Here is a 7,690-nt window from a genome sequence, read left to right as displayed (position 1 = left end):
GCCTGGGAGAGCCCGAGCCGGGCCGAAAGCCCCCACGGCAGGCGGCAGTGCGCTGCAGAGTGCTTCTGCGGGAGACTCGTGCCCTGTATGAAGGTCTGCGTTCCGCAGGGCCTTTTTTGGTACAATGCTGCAAACTCCCGTGTTCTGCAGCAGTGACCCAGTCGCTATATAAACAAGGGTTTAATTTTGGAACTTTAATACATAAGAGGCTAAAGTTTCTTTTGCTCAGACGTATTTTCATACACTGTCCGTTTGACAAAATACTTCTTACCTACATTATCGGTCACTAAGTGTGTCCTGTGGCTGTGCTCACGGTGCGTTTGAGTGAGCGTTTGTACTCAGATAATTCCTGTTCGCGGTACCGCTCTGCCAGACGGGAGCAGGGTTTTCTAAGGCGGCGTGGCCCTGGGTGGCCCTTCTGAGGTCTCGCCCTGGTTAGCTCTGAGGCGAACAGGAAAGACAACGCAAAAGGGGGTGTGGACGGATGCTGAGAGCAGCAAAAGAGGGGACAGAGCAGTGTTGATGCTCTCCTGCTGTCTTCTGCACAGAAATTGCCTTTGGCTTTTTTTTGCGGTCAGGAATCGTTCCGCACACAGTTTAGTGACAATAACACCGGTATCTCCTTGGCGGGGACAGAAGCTCAACTCGTCACTTGCTGTCAAAGACAAAGACGTGGTTTCTCATCGACAGTCCTGCTGTAGGTGTGCCACCAGCTCTTGAGCCTCTGAGCTCTGTTCTAAAGCCAGCAAAGAAGTTGGAGGAACAGGAAACAAACTGCATTAAAAGTGCTTTGGAGGAAGGAGGTACCATGGAGATGGCAGGTCAGGTGGTTGGGTTTTGCCATGCTACTGGAAGGCAGTAGGTCCTTCTCAAACCAACTTGTGTGGTCTTGATAACGGGACTTCTGTCTCTCTTTCTTTGCCGTGGTCCAAAGTTGTGAGGCAGCTGTGTGTTGGTTTTAGGGGTTTCCATCCCTGCCATTCTCTCCAGTCACTGCATTACTAAACCTCCAGCATCGAAGCTCACCGACACGTTGACCCTGGGCCACTCAGCGCAGCTCCGTCCAATGCCAGTTACCTCCGCCCCATAGATTTCCCCATCTCGTGGTCTCTGTGAAATGGATTTACAGAAGGAAGTTTATGTTCTTCGAGCCGTAGGAATTACATTAGTATTCTGGAAAAGAATTATCTGCCTTGAAAGTATGATTTAGCATTTCTGTTACAGACCTATTCGCGCTTACCTGGCTCCCCTTTCATGTGGTGGCCCTTCCACAGCAGCCCAGCGAGCTGGCCGTTTTCATAAGCACTGACAGGAGGAATAATGGAGGCTTTGCACCCTTTAAAAATGTTTTAATTGTGCAGCTTTCTGTGCTGGCCATACTGGGCTGTGAACTGAGTAGGAACTGTGGTTAGATACAGTACAAAACTTCTCTCGGTGTGTTTATCTCTCTGGCATCCTCCAGTCTCGCAGTGCTCTGTGATTGCGGACCGTCACGCTGCCTGCTCGGTACAGTTTGTCACTTAAATGGAATGATGCAAATATAAGAATTAACCCTGCCCTGCGCAAATCCATCGTGCCAGGGACCTGCCTTTCCCGGTGCCTGTAGGGAGTGTGCGGGGAAGGAGCGCGCGGGCACGGCGGGCAGCCGTGGTCCTTCCCACATCCTGCAGCCAGCACTCGGGGAACTTCTGGCGAGCACCACATCCATCACTTGAATATGTTCAGTTACAGTTTGTGGTTTTTTTTTAAATTTTTTTTTAACCTATCACTTTGAACCTACAAACTCTGAATTTAATCAGTTAATTTTTTCCCCAGCCGCTGCACATCACGAGATCCTTCCTTTACTCCTCACTGTTTTACCATGGATGCGCCTCGCTGATTTTGTATCATCTCCAAACGCTGCCAGCTCACTACGTACTCATTTTCCAGAACATTTGCAAACACATTGAGTGCTCAAGAAGCTCCTCGCATCCCGGCCTGTGCGTCTATGTACATTTGAGCATCGAGCACTTCGGTTTTCACCTGTACTCAAAGTTCAGTGCGGGCAGCGAATCGTCCCCCCGAGGCAGCTCTCATCTTGGACAACCTCATTTTAACCTCACTGTTTCCCGGCAGCAATGGCTTCACATAAGCCAGATTTCATCCCTGGGGGCGGCGGGTTTGGTGTGGAGGTTGTGCGGAACCAACTGCACGAGTTGGGGCGTCACGGACTCTCCTGCCGGCGACCTCGTACACGTTTCACCTCTACCTGCAGCGGAGAGCGGTGAGGAATTGCTCCACCTCCAGCAAAGGAGCTGCAGATCTCCAGAACGACGTGACAGAAAGAGTCTGTTACATCTCACCGAGGGAAACGGTAACCAGAGAGGCTGAAACGCAACCCCGCGGGGACGCCGGAGCTCCTGGGAGGCAGCCCTGGTGACAGAGCACGTGTCAGAGGGAAGGCTGCGATTTAGGTCTCGGTCATTCTTGGCTCGTTGATGTGCACATCTGATGGCCTTATTTTCACCTCTCCTACCCAGTCTGCCTCCCTGTATTCCTGTATTCCCGGTATCGAGCGCCTCTCTTCTCACCCTGCCGATGACTGAAATGAGGTACCCCAAATGCCACTTCCCCGCACCAGCTCCCCTTTCAGGGACCCCTGCATTCTAGCGGATATCCCCGGCCTTCTCCCCTGCCGTCCGGGAACCTCTTCGAAAGCTGAACGTCCTACAGACGTGGGCAGAAATACCAGGCGGCGTTTTCAAAAGGGAAAAAGCTCTATTGCGGGGTTAGGGTGGGTTGGGGACTGTAAAAGAGCAGCCAGGTTAGCGCACGCCCTGCTGTCGGAATCACGGCTTCCCTCCCCACCCCAAACCGCCCAGCAATGCTTTGTGCCTTTGCACGGGGAAGCAGAATTACCACCGTAATGCCCACTTCTGGCTTTTCTGTGCCTCACTCCGGGCTCTGCCGGGGCTGCCGGTCCCTGGCAGTTCCCAGCCCCTCTCCGGGCGCCCATCGCATCTCCTGAGCACCTCTGTCCCTGCGGGGAGACATCTTGATGGCTCGTTTACACCGGTCTTCGCTTTCCTAGGCAATTCCTTTCCTCAGAGATGAAACTGAGCCCTTTAGTACTGTTGTGCAATACCGAAATGAGTGTGGAAACCATGTTTGTATGTTTACAGCAGAATCTAGCTGTGTTTTCTGCCTTCCTTCTTGTGTGAGGTGAGATGCTCCGTGTAAAACTAATTGGAATTAAAGTCTTGGTGCCTCTGTGCAACCCGAATTCTCATAGTTCAGTGTAGGACTGCCAGCGCAGCCGTCACGGACTGCTTGGAAATTACTTTTCTTCTAATATTGCTAAGTTAGAAACCATTCAATAATATTTTTAGAATCCAGATATTTTTAATTATTTATGATACAAGCATCTCTCTCCCTTATCTTGGTTTTAAAGACTTCATGGGAATCTGTTGGATCTCTCTGGTTTTGATTTAACTCTTTAGCTTCTCAGTGCTGCTAATTTAGTGTACAAGTGCAGCAAAGGCTTGTAAAAAAGACAGCGAAGTCTTGTAACACCTTTGTAACAATTCAGGTTTCAGAAGATTTGGAAGCCTATTCCTCTTTTGAGGAATAGCAGTTGTTCTGATCGAGCACCTCCTGAAGAGTGGCAACCGTGAAATCCTGCAAGATAGTCTACGTGGCTGATGCATTTAGGTTCATAGGATGGTTTGGGTTGGAAGGGACCTTTAAAGATCATCCAGTCCAACCACTGAATTTGTCCTCTCCTTTCACGGTACCAGCCACCTGCCCTCTCCGTGCGAGGAAATTCCCACACAGGCAGAGGGTCAGCATAGGCAACTTTCTTTCTCTTGAAACTAAATGCTGTTGTATGAAAAACATTTCATAAAAATGGGCAGCAAAGGACCTCACGCTGCTGCGTAACGCACTCAGTGGGAGGCTGTTACTTTATCCTCTCTTCTTAAGTGCTCCGTGGCAAAATGAGACGAGCCGCCTGAGCGGGGATGCGCTGCGCCGGTGCCCCGTCCGCCCCGATGCGCCGTCCCCCCATCGCCACGGAGCCGTGCCCGAACCGCTCCGGCATCCCCGCTCTTCCTCTGCCTTCTCCCCACCTCCCGCTTGGCCTCCGCCAGAGCTGCGCTACGAAGGGTGGTCCCGCAAACGCCGCCTCGCTTTTGGGGTCGGGTTTGTTTGCAGTTTCAGGCAGTGGGGCTGTGCACGCGGACAGCGGCGGGACTGCAGGTTGGGCTGTGACAAGCAGGGCGTTACTACCACGGGGCGACAGGCACCTCTGCAAGATAACTCGGGTTGCCATGGTTACGGATGGAAAATAGGGCTACGGGTTAACTCGGGCCAGTGTCGCATGAAGCACAACTTCCCACGTCATTTTGCGCACACCTGAGAGCGCGAACGCCGGAGCGGCGGCCGCCCCAAAGCCCCGAGTCCCCTCCCAGCCCCGAGTCTGTAGGTTAAACTTTCCAAAACTTCCAGAAACGAAATCATAGTGCGCAACAGCCTCAGGGATGGAACTGGGGTCGGGGGGAATCAGCCTCCGGCAGAGGAGCCAGTCTCAGCCCTGTCACCTGAGTTTTTATTACTTATTGGTGCACCCCAAATTTTAAGGCCGTATGTAAACGCTGATTTTGGGGAGCTTTCACGCTGTGGATATTGAAGAGGAATTCCCCGTCAGGCACGTACCTGGCCTCTAGGCTGTAGCTGCGTCTCGGGGGCGAAGCGGCTCAGTCAGTCCCTCAGCGGGACCGGGGCGCGGGAGCGGACCCCGACTCGGATGGACCCGTCAGCCATGCGGCACTTCTGGCAGCTCTGAGCGTCCCCAGAACCTGATCATCTTCAGGACTTGGCGAAAACTTCCCAGGCGAACAAAGGGACGAACGAAGCCTGGAGTAGGGAAAAAGAAGAAGGAAAAAAAAAAAAACAGAAGAAAGGGCACAGGTATCAGCGGAGGGGGGATAAAGGGCCCACTGGAAATACCACTCTGGGCTTTGGAAGCATCGCATCCCTCGTTTGGACGGGGCAGCCCTCAGGAAGGAAAAGAGACAGTGTGGGAACGGAACTACAGAGCAGGGGCTCGTGTCCAGCGCAGTCGATGGGCAAAGAAATTGTGTTCACACTATTCATCGCAACAATAGGGCTGATCTTTAGTGCGCGGTTCAAAATATATAGTTAAAGAAGTCTTAAAAGTTTGTACCTTCATGGCAATATATGCTCATTGCCTTGATTTGGGGGGAGGAATGGCATCAGAAGGTGGCTTAGAGGCTTACCGGCAGCCGTGCCGTAGGTGCTGCCCCTTCCAGCGGGCTGAGCGCTAATCCTCCGCCGCCGTCCCCTGCGAAGGAGCAAAACCATCCCGTCACCTACGGGCTGAGAAGGAGCTGTACTGTGTGGTCTTTTTTTTTTTTTCTTTTAAATAGTTGGCAGGAACATGAGCAAAGCTGAAAGTATTTTCATCTGTTTTGTTTTGTAATGTTTAATGTTTTGTTTTCTACTTTACGAATTATACAAAGGAATCACTCAAAACAGAGGTCTCCCACTCTGGAAAGGGGAAAAAAAAGCCTACAGTGGGGCTAATGTGACTAATCAGAATTGGCCAAGTAAGAAAAAACCCCAAATATCTCGAAAAATGACAATATCTATTTTTTCTTAGGAAAAAAAAAAAAAGTAGAAGAGCTCAACCTCAACCTCTAATTGAGATTTGTTTGCAAAATAATTCCGTGCTGGGAAGAGTAATCAACTCGTGCATAAGACTATTTTTTGAGATTAATTTTTATTTTGTTACTCACTTGGATTTTAGAACTTACTAGTGGCTTTCAACTGATTATTGCTATCCAAGTGCAAAATAAGCTTTAAACTGGTGTGTACCCTTGTTTTATGACAGGCTGCAGAAGAGAACTGACCAAAAAGACACAGTTTAAAAGGAAATAATCCTGGCAGTGTGAGGAGAGAACAGCTGGGGAAGGAGTCTCTCCTTGCTCCCTCTTTTTTACAAGTATTTTTAAAAGGGAATAGCTTATAATTCCGTATTTTTAGAACCGCCTCGAAGGCGCAGCCGAGACCCAGAGGCCAGTGGGGCTGAGTGCTGTACAAGCAAAGAGGGTTTATCCCCGGGCACAGTCATGGCAGTTTCCAGGCTGAGAGCAGAGAGGGAGAGAAGCCTCAGCCGGCGCCAAACCCAGCGCGAACAGCGCAAGGCCGCGGCGGCGGTTTACGCAGCTGAGCCGATTATCACCCGAGGAGGATGATTTTCAGTAATAGAAATAAAAGGCATGTCAGGAATTTTTCAGGTAAGAACGAATAATTTGTGGCAGCGAGTTCTAAATCCGCCGGGAGCGCGTCGGCAGGCGCTGCTGGCTGAGGAGCTGCCGGCAGGCGCGGTGCTCGCCCGCAGCGCGTCTGGCAGCTCCCGGGCGCTGGTGGGTGCTGTGCCGGGGCGGGAGCGGGGATCAGGATGAATCACAGCAGATTTCCCAATCTCTCACAAGGCTTACAGAAGCAGCGCTCCAGGCAGGGGCTGGCAGAGAGGCGCCTTCCCTGTGATGTGCCCTCCTATCCAGAGGGGCTCCCAAGGCACGGCCGCGCACCGCCGGCAGCGGCAGCAGCACCAGCCCCCTGCTGTGCGCACACCCCGTAAAGCAGCGGGCGAAGGGAGCGGCTCCGCTCTCGTGGCGGTCTGCAGGAGGCAGAGAGCTAACCAAGCTGCTTGGGAACGGCTCGTCAATTTAGGTTTTTTTTTTTTTCCTGTTCATTCATTTCCCAGTTGGAAAATGCCGCTTTGTCGTATTAAGGTCGGTGAAATTTTTAATGGGAGATTTTTCTCGTACCCAGGGTGTAACCGCGGGGAGTTGGGCGGCAACGGCAGGACCGGCAACCGGCGCTGCGGGACAACCGAAATCTCTGCTGCGCCGTCAGACGGGATGCGGGAGACGGGAGCCACAAGATTGTCTTCTGCGGAGATGGAAGCAGGGACGCGCAGGCGAATGTCGGTCGGCCCAGGTGAGCGCCCATCGGCCCAAAGGTACCGGCTGCTCTGCAGCGCGTCGTTCTCGTTTAATTAAAAATACACAAAGCACGCCCCAAATCCGGGATCTGCCTTTCACCTGGGAAACGAATCTCAAAAATGTAAAATGAAGTCTTTCCTGATGTGCTGCAAGTAAAAATACTGTTTACTGAAGCGACAGTCCTGCGCAAAACTACCAAAGTATTTTCCAGACAGACACCCTCTCCTCACCTCTCCTTCCCCCTCCCCCCTCCGAGCCCCCCGGCCGGGCTGGCGGTGTCGGTGTTCCCGGGGGGACGCAGCCGACCCCCACGGTGCCACCCAGCGCGGCCCAAACCCTCCCGCAGGCGGTGCAGCCGCCGGGCTGGCAGCCCCAGGCACGACGCTGCCGGCGTTCCCGGTCCTGTCCTCCGGGACGGCCGTGTCCCAACATTCGTCGGGACTTGTTTTATTTTTTTCTAAAACATCCGAACAGGCTCAGTCGGCCGCTTTTAATGAAATTCACACCCTTCCCCCCTGCACTTGCGGGAGAGTTGTTCCCCCGTGAGGTAAATCCGGGCTACGGAAGGAGGGTTTGATGGATTTTCCCTTCGTTTTACCGGTTGGACGGAGCCCCGGTCGCTGGCTGTTTCTCACAGCAGCAGCGATGTGCGCAGACCGAGACCCATCGCGAGCGGAGGG

The 7,690-nt window shown here is 52.6% G+C and overlaps 1 long non-coding RNA gene across 1 annotated transcript; it reads right to left on the bottom strand.

Moving 5' to 3' along the window:
* Positions 1-3,419: 3,419 nt before the first annotated feature.
* LOC309680741 lies at positions 3,420-7,153 on the bottom strand. The gene is made up of 4 exons (XR_014269986.1): positions 6,834-7,153; positions 5,277-5,341; positions 4,693-4,893; positions 3,420-4,242 (listed from the first exon to the last, which is right to left on the bottom strand). It is a non-coding gene; the product is annotated as an uncharacterized lncRNA (long non-coding RNA).
* Between the last annotated feature and the right edge of the window lie 537 nt (positions 7,154-7,690).

Source organism: Vanellus vanellus (genome assembly GCF_965231255.1).
Source record: "Vanellus vanellus genome assembly, chromosome: 23".
Taxonomy (NCBI): Eukaryota; Metazoa; Chordata; class Aves; order Charadriiformes; family Charadriidae; genus Vanellus; species Vanellus vanellus.
This window is presented reverse-complemented; position numbering and strand designations above follow the sequence as displayed.